The following is an 11683-nucleotide window of genomic DNA, read 5'->3' as shown; positions in this document are numbered from 1 at the left end:
GTGGGCAGAAGGACAAGGCACCCACATTCTTTGCTGCCCTTTTGCACCCACAAACAATCTGGAAAGAGAAGCTCAGCCTTGCCTGCCTCCCTGAGGCTCGGGGCTGAGGCTTGGCGTGAATGGTTGCCATGGCATCCTCCCCACCTCCCCACCAGCCACTCTGCCTTGCTGTGGACTCCACGTTCCTCCCCTACTTAAAACCCTCTAGGGCTCCCCATTCCTCTTCTCGTGCACTACTCCCCAGTTTGGCTGAGCCCCAGACAGGCCTTATCGTGGCTCTTTGGTTCTTGGCACCCCAGCCCCAGCCCCCTTGGTACAAACTCTCACCCTCATCATTCCCACCTCACCCTTGTGCACACACAGGGCCCTTCACCCGGCATGCCCTCACTTTCCCTAACCCACCTGCCTGGTCTGGATTTCACCCACCCTTCAACGCACGTATTCAAAACCTCCTCCTCCAGGGAGACTGCCCTGATCCTCCCCTTTGAAAGCGAACTCTTTCTAGACTCTCTCTATATATACCTCACTTACGTCTTTCTATCATTATATATCAACTATTTTTGTCCACCACCTCAAATTTTGGCAGCTGTGAGGTAGAAAATTTGCACAAGGGAGATTTTGGGGAAAAAATATTGCCTCTAAAATACTTAAAGAAATCTGCTGGCCAGGTGTGGTGGCTCACTACTGTAATCCCAGCACTTTGGGAGGCCGAGGCAGGTGGATCACTTGCAGTCAGGAGTTGGAGACCAGCCTGGCCAACATGGTGAAACCCTGTCTCTATCAAAAAATACAAAACTTAGCCAGGTGTGGTGGTGCATGCCTGTAGTCCCAGCTACTCAGGAGGCTGATGTGGGAGAATCACTTGAACCCGGGAGGTGGAGGTTGCAGTGAGCTGAGATTGTACCACTGCACTCCAGCCTGCTAGGCGCGACCCTGTCCCAAAAAAAAGAAAAAGAAAAACCTGCTAAGTTGAAATTTTAAAATCTTTAATTAACCCACTCACACTTTATAATTCTATATTAAATTTCTAATTTAATATTTACAAAAATACTACAAAAATTTTCGAGGCGTTTGTAAACAATCTGCGAGTGAGAATGTTTCTTGTTGGGCAAGCGTTCCCTGGTGTACGCAGAGTTGCCAAGAACCCGAAGTAAGTGGTAAAATAAACGCGCTGCTTGTTGCCACACAATTTCAGAAGCGAAGTTACTAATATTACTAAAGTGTTTGGGTGATTTTTCCAACCCTCTTTTGGGTCCAATCTGACCTTCCGTGTCCGTTTATTCCCCATCATCCTCATCAACCCGTCTCCTTCAACTCTTTTTCCAGTTCCCCGTCTTCTTACCTCCCTCCACCTGGAAAACAGTCTTCCATATTCCCGCCACACATGCTCGCTCACAGTCCTCCGCCCCCTGCAATGCCCTCTCCTCTTTTTTGTGGGAATCTGACCCTTCTTCACAGTTGAGTCCAAGCACCGCCTCTCCAAGGCACCCCGTCCAGCCCCGATCCAGGACCATCTGCCAGGCTCGGAGGCAGCTGTGCTAACTCTCCCGGCCAGCTCCTTACCTGCAAAATAGAAGGGCTGCAGTATCACAGAGGCCTCAAACTCATGGCCTTCAGGCCAAACCTGGCCTGATATTTGCCCTAACATTTAAATATCAACGGGTTTCATATAGCAATCTAGATCAAGCTTGTCCAACCCGCGAACCACAGGCCACATGTGGCCCAGGATGGCTTTGAATACGGCCCCACACAAATTCATAATGTTTCTTAAAACATGAGATTTTGTTTGCGATTTTTTCTTTTTAGCTCATCAACTATCGTTAGTGTTAGTGTATTTTATGTGTGGCCCAGGGAAGCCAAAAGGTTGGACACCCTGATCTAGATTTACAGCTTCTCATGAAAAACTGTCAGTCCCGGCCTTCCCACGTGGCGACACTGGCAGAAACTGAGCAGTGTCCACCCCTTTAGACAGGCCTGCACCCCTCTCCCACCACTTCACCACGAGTGCTGCTTGCCCAGCCCTGGCAGCACCTGAGTTTGGCTTTTTTCAGTCTCAGAATCCCTTCTTTTATTTTATTCTAATTTTTATTATTATTTATTTATTTTCTTTTAGAGACAGGGTTTCGCCATGTTGCCCAGGCTAGTCTCTAACTCTTAGGCTCACACAATCCTCCCATCTCAGCCTCCCAGAGTGCTGGGATTACAGGCATGAGCTATCGCGTCTGGCTGTGAGGCTGCCTTTTGGAACCAGTCCTCCAATGAGGCTGATCCTCTGACTCCCTTGAAAAAGCATCTTAGAGTCTCCTGGTCTGCTGGCAAGGAAACGCCCCCTGCCCACTTGTTCCCATCTGCACCGGTAGAAGAGACCCTTCCCCAGTGTACATCCTCTGGACACTTAAATTCTTTGAAGCACAGTGTGAAAAACTCAGCATCCCCTGAGGCCAGGTTGTGACCACGCCAGGTTCTGGGCCCTGCCCTAGACCTATGAAGTTGGCATCTGGAGGAGAAACTTTCTAATGTGGCCCCTCAGACCAGTTCCCCATCTCAGCAAACGATAGCGCCTGCATCCACCTATCCACTCCAACATCTCCCTCGCCCAACCCAACAAATCCTGCTGGCTTTGCCTTCCAAACAGAATCCAGTGCCTTCTCCCACCTCTGCTGCCATCGCCCTCCTTTTGTCCTAGACTAGGGGAGTCATCTCTGCTGGGTTCCCTGCTCTCATCACAACATCCTGGCCCCCCACAGTCCACTTGCCCCATTTGCAGCCAGAGAGATCCTGCACCCAGGACACATTCCGCAATGTCTGGAAATAATTTTAGTTGTCACAGCTGGGTTTGGGGAGGAGGTGCGACTGGCAACCTCTCCAGCGGGCAGAGGCCGGGGACGCTGCTTAACATCCTACACTGCACAAGACGACCCCACTACAGAGCAGCATCCAGCCCCAAATGTTAATGGTGCCGAGGCTGAGGAACCTGGTGTTAGAAACTGAGTCAGGCCATCTCCCTCCTGTGCCCAGAGCCCTCCAATGCTCCCGCCTCACTTGCAATAACATTCAAACTCCTCCTCCTCCTGAGGCCCTCAGGGCCTGGACGATCTCTGGCTCTCCTTCACTTTCCCCCACAATGCAAGCTCGTTCCAACCTCAGGGCCTTTGCATCTGCTTTTCCTACGATCTGGAATGCTCTGTCCCAGACATCTGTGTGGCCAGCCCCTTCAATTCCTGCAGACTCAGCCCCTTTCCCCAGTGGTCTCACTATGGGACATGCTATGTCTTTCACTTATTTGTCATTTCTTTGCTGTCTCCCCCTCCCAAAACCTAAGAGCCAAAGTGTTAGTTAAAGGGTTAGTCCATTTTGTTTCCTGCTGTCTCCCTAGTACTTTAGCACATACTAGATGCTCAATAAATGCTTCCCAAACAAGCACATGACTTGGTCTACCAGGTCTCCTGTGCATTTGAATTTTAGAGTTGCAACGGTTTAGTCTGCTGAGGGCTGGTGATTCCTTCGTCCTGGAGGAAAAAATTCAGTAGTTCCAGGACTCCATGATCTGAAGCATCGGAAGCATCCATGGAGCTTCCATTTGAGGCCCAGCGCATTGCCCAGGGGTCTCACCCAAGGCCTCGCTTAAAGAGGGGAAGACAAGTAGGTGAAAGAGAAGGTGAGGCAGGGGCTGAGCCAGGAGTTTGGGAAGGCTGAGGCCACAGGTGGTGGTGGGTGACAGAGCTCAGCTTGCATGGGTCCCAGGGCTTCACAGCCATCAGGACTCCAGGAGTGCAGCACGAGCCTGCAGATCGCCATGCCCTTTGCAGCATGAGACACACCCAGGGAGGCGCTGGGAGGGGGCTTCTGGAGACCTCCGGCCACAGCTCAGAAAATAAAGATGGACAATTTGGCTCAGGAAAAAGCCACGTAAAGTGAGTTATTCACCAAGAACCAGAGCCAAAGCATCATAATGAAGAATGACCTTAGAGAATGGCCGGGCGTGGTGGCTCATGCCTGTAATCCCAGCACTTTGGGAGGCTGAGGCAGCCAGATCACGAGGTCAGGAGATCGAGACCATCCTGGCTAACACAGTGAAACCCCGTCTCTACTAAAAATACAAAAAAAAAAATTAGCCCGGCGTGCCGGCATGCGCCTGTAGTGCCAGCTACTTGGGAGGCTGAGGCAGGAGAATGGCGTGAACCCGTGAGGCGGAGCTTGCAGTGAGCCGAGATTGCGCCACTGCACTCCAGCCTGGGCGACAGAGCAAGACTCCGTCTTAAAAAAAAAAAAAAAAAAGAATGACCTTAGAGAGATTTGACTAGGTCACTGTCTTGCCACGTGGGGGATAAAAATTGTGAAAATAAATTGATTTTCTCTTTGACCTAACACAATTATCATATAATTGCTGTGGTGCACACAGATTCTTAGAATGAACACACTAAAGCAAGCGTGGATACATTTAAATATATTTAAACCAAATTGCATGACTGCACAATGCAGTGTTCTTTTCATTGTACTTGACATTCCTGACATAATCACGGGGAGGGTCATTTCTGCAAAATGATTCCATCTGCACTGTGGCCACCGCTGAGCCCTGGTCACTGCCCCCAGAACTGGCCCACTGCAGCTTCTGGAAAAATAGCCGGGCTGCAGCCCCACCCACCCCAGAACGGAGTCCTAAGCAATCAGCCCCCAACATTTCCAACTTCTGATTCATAAATCTGGCATGGCTGCATGTGATTGGTGGGCCCTGGTCACATGTCCATAACCAAGCTTTGGAGGAGCAGCCCTCAGCCCCCTGGCTGGGGTCCTGGCTTCCTCCTCCGCCCCCACTCCTTGGCCCCACACCTGGCTCCTACCGCCCAGCGCACATCCCTGGAGGCATCGGCCTCGCGTCTTCGGTTTTTAAATGACCAAAGAAGTATCGTGCCCCATTTTAGAAATGAATGATAAGACAGGCAGGATATGTGTTATGACTTTTAACAACTAAGGGGCTAATTTCCCCCACTACGAAGGCGGTCTCAAACAAGACAGACCCTCCATGGAAGAGAAAGCATAGAAACAAAAGTGAATTGGGAACAACTAGGCGCCTTGGGAAGGCGAACATGGATGAAGCAGATGTCATCTCTTCTGAGCTGCGAACAGGAGACACACCGAGGTTCAGAGAATGTGACTGAGATGAGGAGGAAGAAGGAGAGAGTTTCAGGCAGAGGGGACTGCTCAGGCAGAAGGGTGGAAGGACTGAGAACACGGCTGCCGCAGCTAGAATTGGAACCTTCTAGACCAGAGGTGGCCCACGGGGCCACAGATATCCACAGAGTCAGGTTTTGTTTATTTGTTTTTCATTTGACTCGTTGGCCAACATTTAAAAATCAGGACTTTTCACATACAATCTCAGACTTCTGGCTTCTCTTACTAAATGGGAAGATGCGGGCCGCCTGCTGGCTCAGAAGCCACCGTCCCCTGAGGAGAGCCTGTTCTCTCCAGTTCACCGAAGCCAGCACCAGCCCACCTTACTCATCCTTTCACCTTCTGGCCCAGAGGTGCCTGGGTTTTGGTTCCCTGTTCTAAAGCCTGCTAAGGAGGACGCTGGGGAAATCAGAAAGCTCGAACAATTCTCTCAAGGCTGTCCAGCAACAGAGCTGCAGCCCGGGACTCGGGACACCCAGTCCTGCTGGGGACACCAAGTCCCTCCCCACAGAAGCTCCACAGACCCCACCTCAGTCTCCAGGAGCTGCTGACCCTGGCCCGGAGTCCCGGGGGACCAGGAGGCCGGGCTGGGGAAGGCCCCGTCCTGTTTAGGTTTTTGTGGTCTCGTGAGTAACCGAGTGGAAAAAAACAAGCTTGAAAAGATAACAATTACAACGAAATTAAATCAAATCAGACCCGTGACTCATTTATGGAGCCGTAAAAACAGAAAACAAAAACAAGCTGGTTCTGGAGAAGTGAGGCCAGGGTGAGGAGGGGAGAAGTCGGGGAAGGGAAATAAATAAAGCAACAGCAGCTATGGCCCCGGGACTGTAAATTATCCCAGCAAGGAGGGAACCATGCGGGCCCTGGAGGGGCTGGGCCTTGGGGGTTCCGGAGCCAGGAGTCCCAGGACCCCGTGGGAGAGGCCAGAGACCCCACCTGCCTGCAGGATGGCTGACCTTGTCCCCCCAAACACCTCCGTGAGTTGGGTACCATTAGCGTGCCATTTTGCAGACAAGGAAGCTGAGCCTCAGAGGGACCAAGTGACAAACCTCGATCACACAGCCAGGAAGTAAGAGGACTGAGATTCAAACCTGGCTCCAAAGCCTGTAACGGGGTTCAGTTTTGTCACCTAGAAAACAGGCACCTGAGCTCAGCTCTGTTCCAAAAACAACAAAGAAGCCAGAGTCCTGGAAGCTTCCCTGGATGTTTTGGGAGCCCCGAAGCCTGATATCGGACATGGCTGCCCTTCTCTAGGTCTCACTTTCCCCATTTGTTCACTAATGGGGTCACATCAGGCAATGCCTAAGGAAGGCCCCAGCGGGTCTGACCCAGGGGAGCTTCAAAGCCTGTTTCCCAGAAGCCTCTGCCCCCGGGAGATGTAAGAGGAGCTGGAGGCAGAGCCAGAGGGAGCCAGCCGTGCAGGCCCACGATTCCCTCAGAGGTCGTCCTGACCCAGGGAGGAGACTGTGCAGGCAGCAGGAAGCTGGCCAGGCAGAGAAAGCAGGGGCGCCGGGCTAATGAGGGTGGGATTTGATGGGGCTAGAAATCGGGAGCCAAAGCTAACACCACCACATGGCATTGGGTTTCAGGTGCTTCCTAAGGGTCGGGCGTGGTGCTAAGCACTTTCCATTCATTCATTCATTCATTTATTCTGCAACTATGGACTGAGCACTTTCTTGTACGAGGTGCTTTGTTGGGATCTGGGGACACAGTGATGACCAAGAGAGACAAAGATGGAGCTGCCACCCAGGAGCGGGTAGACAAAACAAGCAGGAACCATGATGAGTCAGGTAGCACTGAGAGATGCAGGGAGGAATTCAGTAAGGAGGGAGTGTCGGGGGCAGGAAAGGCCTCATGAGCTGCGACGTTTGAGCAGAGACCTGAAGGAGGTGCAAGGGCCGGCCCAAGCGAAGGGAAGGGCGCAGGCGGAGGCCCTGGGTGGGGCATGCCCGGTGCATTTGAGGACCAGCCAGAGGGCCAGCATGGCGGGGGCAGAGTCAATCCCTCCAACAGCCAGGGGAGCAGGCACTGTATTACCTCCTCTTACAGAAGAGGAAAAGAGGCTCAGAGAGGGGAAGTGACTTGCCCAGAGTCACACAGCCTGGAAGTGGCAGTGTGAGGAGCAGTCACTCCTCGCAGTCAGGATGTGCCGGGATGCATCCATGCCATCGGTGGCCCTGTGTGTGTGACGAGGCTGCACGGCCCAAGGGTGGCTCCCAGAAAGCGTGTGTCACCTGCCTTGGTCACAGCTGTGGGTGGTATGATTGTGCAATCCAGCACCCTGCAGGGAGCCAGGGGCCGGGACAGAGGCTGGGCCGGGACTTGACACAGCCCTGACTCCACCCCAGGCTCAGCCCTGCCATCACTCTGCCTCCCAAGCCCCATGGGGTCTAGGGGCTACCAGACAGCCAAGAATCCAGGGAGCTCACTCACACTGAGGTGCAAGTGACTGCTAGAAGCCCCTGGTTTGTCCCTATCCCTGGGCTGACCCTTTCACCAGGTCACAGCAGCAGCTTTGGAGACTCAGTTTCCCCCTCTGTCAGATGACAGGTCCACTTAGTGGGTCTCCAACAGCAGTTGCAGGTTCTTGGGTCCAGAGAGAGCTCCCTGAAGTCACACAACCAGTGGCTGACGGAGTCAGGGTGACCCTGGCCTGCTCACTCCTGCCTGGAGGATGTCTCCCCCTGAAGCTCAGCCACCCAGGCTCCACCACTCTCCCCTCACCCACCCTCTTGCTGCCCACACATCCAGGCCCTGGCCCACACTGTCCACTCTCCTGGGAGTGCCTTTCCCCTCCCCCTATGAAAAAAGAACACGGGATGGTCAGGGGCGTAGAGGGAGAGATTGTTGAGCAGGCAGAGGCTACTTAAGCCAGGGGAAGGGTCAGAGAAGGTGGCTGTCGAGAGTGGCATCTGAGCTCAGACCTGAAGGAGGTGAGGGAGCCGTGGACATCCATGGTGGACAAGGGCTCCAGGGACCTGCAAAGACCTTGAGGTGGAAAGACCCAGGGCTTCTTGAGGAACAGCAGGAAGCTATCAGGGCTGGAAGGGAGTACGCGAGGGAGAGAGGCAGCGAGGTCATCAGACAAGTGGAGGGTTTGCTGGGGGCCAGGGTCGCACCCGGCCTCACAGGCCACAGGGAGCTTTCACTCAGAGAGCTGGGATCCCTGGGAGGGTCTGTGCTGGAAGGTATAGGTCCCTTCTGACAGGTCCCTCTGGTCGTGTGTGGAGAACAGACTGTGAGGGGCTGAGGGAGAAAAGGAAGCCAGGAGGAAGTGACTGCACCAGTTCAGGCGGTGGTGCTGGTGGCCGTGGCCGAAGCGGGGGCCGTGGAGGTGGGGAGACGAGGGCAGACTCCGGGTCTACCTTGAAGGTGGAGTCGACAGGATGTGATGAGCGATCAGATGTGGGAGCAAGTGAGAAGAAGAAGGCAGGGGAGACTCCCAGATTTGGGGGACCACCTGGAGGATGCAGGAGCCATCAGCAGAGGCAGGACTGGCTTCAGGGGGCAGATCAGGAATGGAGTCCTGGCCAACCTGGGTTTGAGGCTTCTCCTGGTCATCCCAGCAGGGACAGAGACAGGTGGGTGGAGACCCCTGAGTCTAGGCTCAGGGGAGGCCTTGGGGAGGCGCCCTTGGAAGTCACCAGCATTTAGATGAGGACGAGAACTGTCTTTGGTGTCTGTGTCCCCCTTCTTCCCTCTCATGCTAGCAGCAGGCCCAACCTGGGGAGGAGCTCCAGGGTATCCTAGGGACCCAGGAATAAGTCCATGAGCGTGTGTGACAAATGCCCACCATGGTTCAGGGCCATGCCAAGCGCTTTGCCCACTTGATGCCTTTCATTCTCACGACACCCTGAAGGGGTAGGGACCACCCCAGTCCCATTTTACAGAGCCAAGAGGTGAAATGATTTACGCAAGTGTCACCCAGCAGTATGGGAAGGCTGCTCTACGGGAGGGACAGGGAGCGGCACACAAGGCCATCAGGGAAGGCACTGCAGTGCTCAGCAGCTCCGGATCACAATGCCCGCCCCCTGGCTGGGGGACACCCCAGGTTCCTGAGTCTCCCACATCGCCTCCTCCAGGCAGCAGGCAGGATTACCTCTTGGTGATTCTGGGGCCTCCAGAAAAGGGCTGAGGGCAAACCGGGAGCTCCCCAAGGCCAGCAGGGAGGAGGCTGGGGAGGAGCTTGGGGGGAACCTGGGTGTTTTGAGGGCCAGGCAACATCTCAAGCCAGGTACCTGCAGGCCTCCAGCATGAGGGAGGAAGGGACAAAGACTCCAGGGCATGCTTGGCGGGCAGTGAGATCCCCTCCCCCACTTCCATGGAGCTCTAGAAAGCATCTCCCTGCCCAGGGTGTTCTCCCACCGATGGCTCGAGGCCATCTTTCACCCCAGCAGTGGTGTGTGGCCGGCCATGGGGTCTCCTGCAATTACCTGGAGGAATCCGCCTTCAAGCAAGCTGAAGTTCACAGCGGGGGCATGATGCACACCACTTGTTCAGCAACTGCTCATGAAGCACCTACTAGTGGCAGACCTCTCAGCTAAGGTCACCAGAAGGAAGAGGCTTTGGCAAGGTCCAAATTGACCTGAAAATAGGACTCTTTCCATTGACCTGACCTTCAAACAGCATTCCTTCCTCTGCGGGATTCAAATTATCCACTTATGATCCATGTAGGATAGGGAAAGGGAACAGGAGTTGGCAGCTCCCCATGGGGCAGAAGAGGAGGAATAAGACCCAGATATTATGTATGGAGACCCAACCTTGTGTCAGACACTGCGCTCGGACCTCAGTTCCTAATCCATAAAATCAAGCTTATGACATGTCCTTCCTCCAGGGTTGTAATGGGCTAATCCAGGGATTAGCAAACTTTACTGTAAATGTCCAGAGAGTTCATATGTTCAGCTTTGTGGGTTTTAAGGTCTCTCTCACAACTGCTCAACATTGCAGTTGTAGGGTAAAGGCAGCTGTGGATAATATGTAAATGAATGGGCATACTGTGTGCCAATAAAACTTTATTTATAAAAACAGGCTGTGAACCAGATTTGGCCTGGAGGCTGTAGTTTGCTGAACCCTGAGTTAATGGATACAAAACAAAGCACCTGGTGCATAGCAGGTGCTTAATAACGTTTGAGGAATGAGTGAGTGAAATGATCGGGCCTCTTTAACTCTCGCTTTCCCCATCTGCTAGAAGAAATCATTACACTGAGTTATCTACTGAGTGCTTTCCAGGCCACACAGGGCTTCAGGAAGCCCAGCACAGCCCTCTCATCGTTCCTCCTCATAAAACCCTGAGATCGGGCTCTCGGTGGTCCCATTTTACAGGAACAAAGGCTAAGGGCCCAAGGCCACACGGCTGGAATGTGGCAAAGCTGGGATTGGAACCCAGGTCTCCAAGACCAGACCTCAGGCTCTCTGAACTGCCTGGCGTTCCAAGGCTATCCCTGGAGTGTGGAGCCGAGACTGGAATGCTGTCCCTGGCTGCAGGGTCTGGCTTCAGATTCCCAGCTCAACCCCAGATGTCAATCCCCTCGTGGGCCCCAACTCCAGGACCCAAGCCAAGGGTCTCTGCCTGCATCCCCTCCTGGGCAGTGGGTCAGATACACAAGGAAGAGAGAAAGAGGTATAGACGAAGACAGGGACTGAGAAATACAAAGAGACAGAAAGAGGCAGAAACAGAGAGACACAGAGAGAGACAGAACTCAAGAGGGACAAACTCATCTCCCATGCCTCCCTCCCTCCTGGGGGCCTTGGAACCTCCTTGCCAGCACCCCTGACCCATTCCCACCATCACCATTGACTCCCTCCAGGAAAAGATTGATCCACTGCCCCCCACCCCACATGGTCCTGGGCTGGAATCCCAGCCCAGATGCTGACCTCTGTGTGACATCAGACAGGCGACTCTCCCTCTCTGGGCTCAGTCTCTCCATCTGTGAAATGAGAACGCCAACCAGGGCAGTTTTATTGGCTGCTTGATGAGAGGGGGGCCTGGGCCTGACACCAACAAGCACCTAAGAGCCCTGGGCTGGGGGCGGGAGGTGAGCTCAGGGCTCCTCTCCCCGGAGAGGTCACTATTCATTTATTGGTTCTTTTAACAAACATTTATTGAGCACCAACTGTGTGCCAGGCATTGCACTAGGTGCATAAGGTAGACAAAAGTCCCTGTCCTGATGGAGCTAATGTTCTACTGAGGAGATAGGCAAGAACCAACAAGCAAATTCATACGAAATGTGCCGGGTGGAGAGAAGGCAACCAGTGGGGCAGTGGGGGTCGATAAATCCAGGCAAGTTGAGGGGAGGAAGTAAGGGTGTAGGGTGTAGGGTGGCCAGTGCAGGGAAGCTCCTTCGAATTCTTGTCATTTCTCCAGAGGCCATGACAGTTTTTATATTTAAGCCAGCTGCTGATGGTGGGGGACTCATTATCGATGCTCCCTGAGTTTCCGGCTCCCTGCAGGGCACTCTCATCAATTTCATCACATTGAATCTCCTCTGCAACCCCAGAAGACAGGTAC

Source organism: Pan troglodytes, chromosome 21 (genome assembly GCF_028858775.2).
Source record: "Pan troglodytes isolate AG18354 chromosome 21, NHGRI_mPanTro3-v2.0_pri, whole genome shotgun sequence".
NCBI lineage: Eukaryota > Metazoa > Chordata > Mammalia > Primates > Hominidae > Pan > Pan troglodytes.
The sequence above is the reverse complement of the archived record's forward strand: the minus strand, read 5'-3'. Positions refer to the sequence as shown.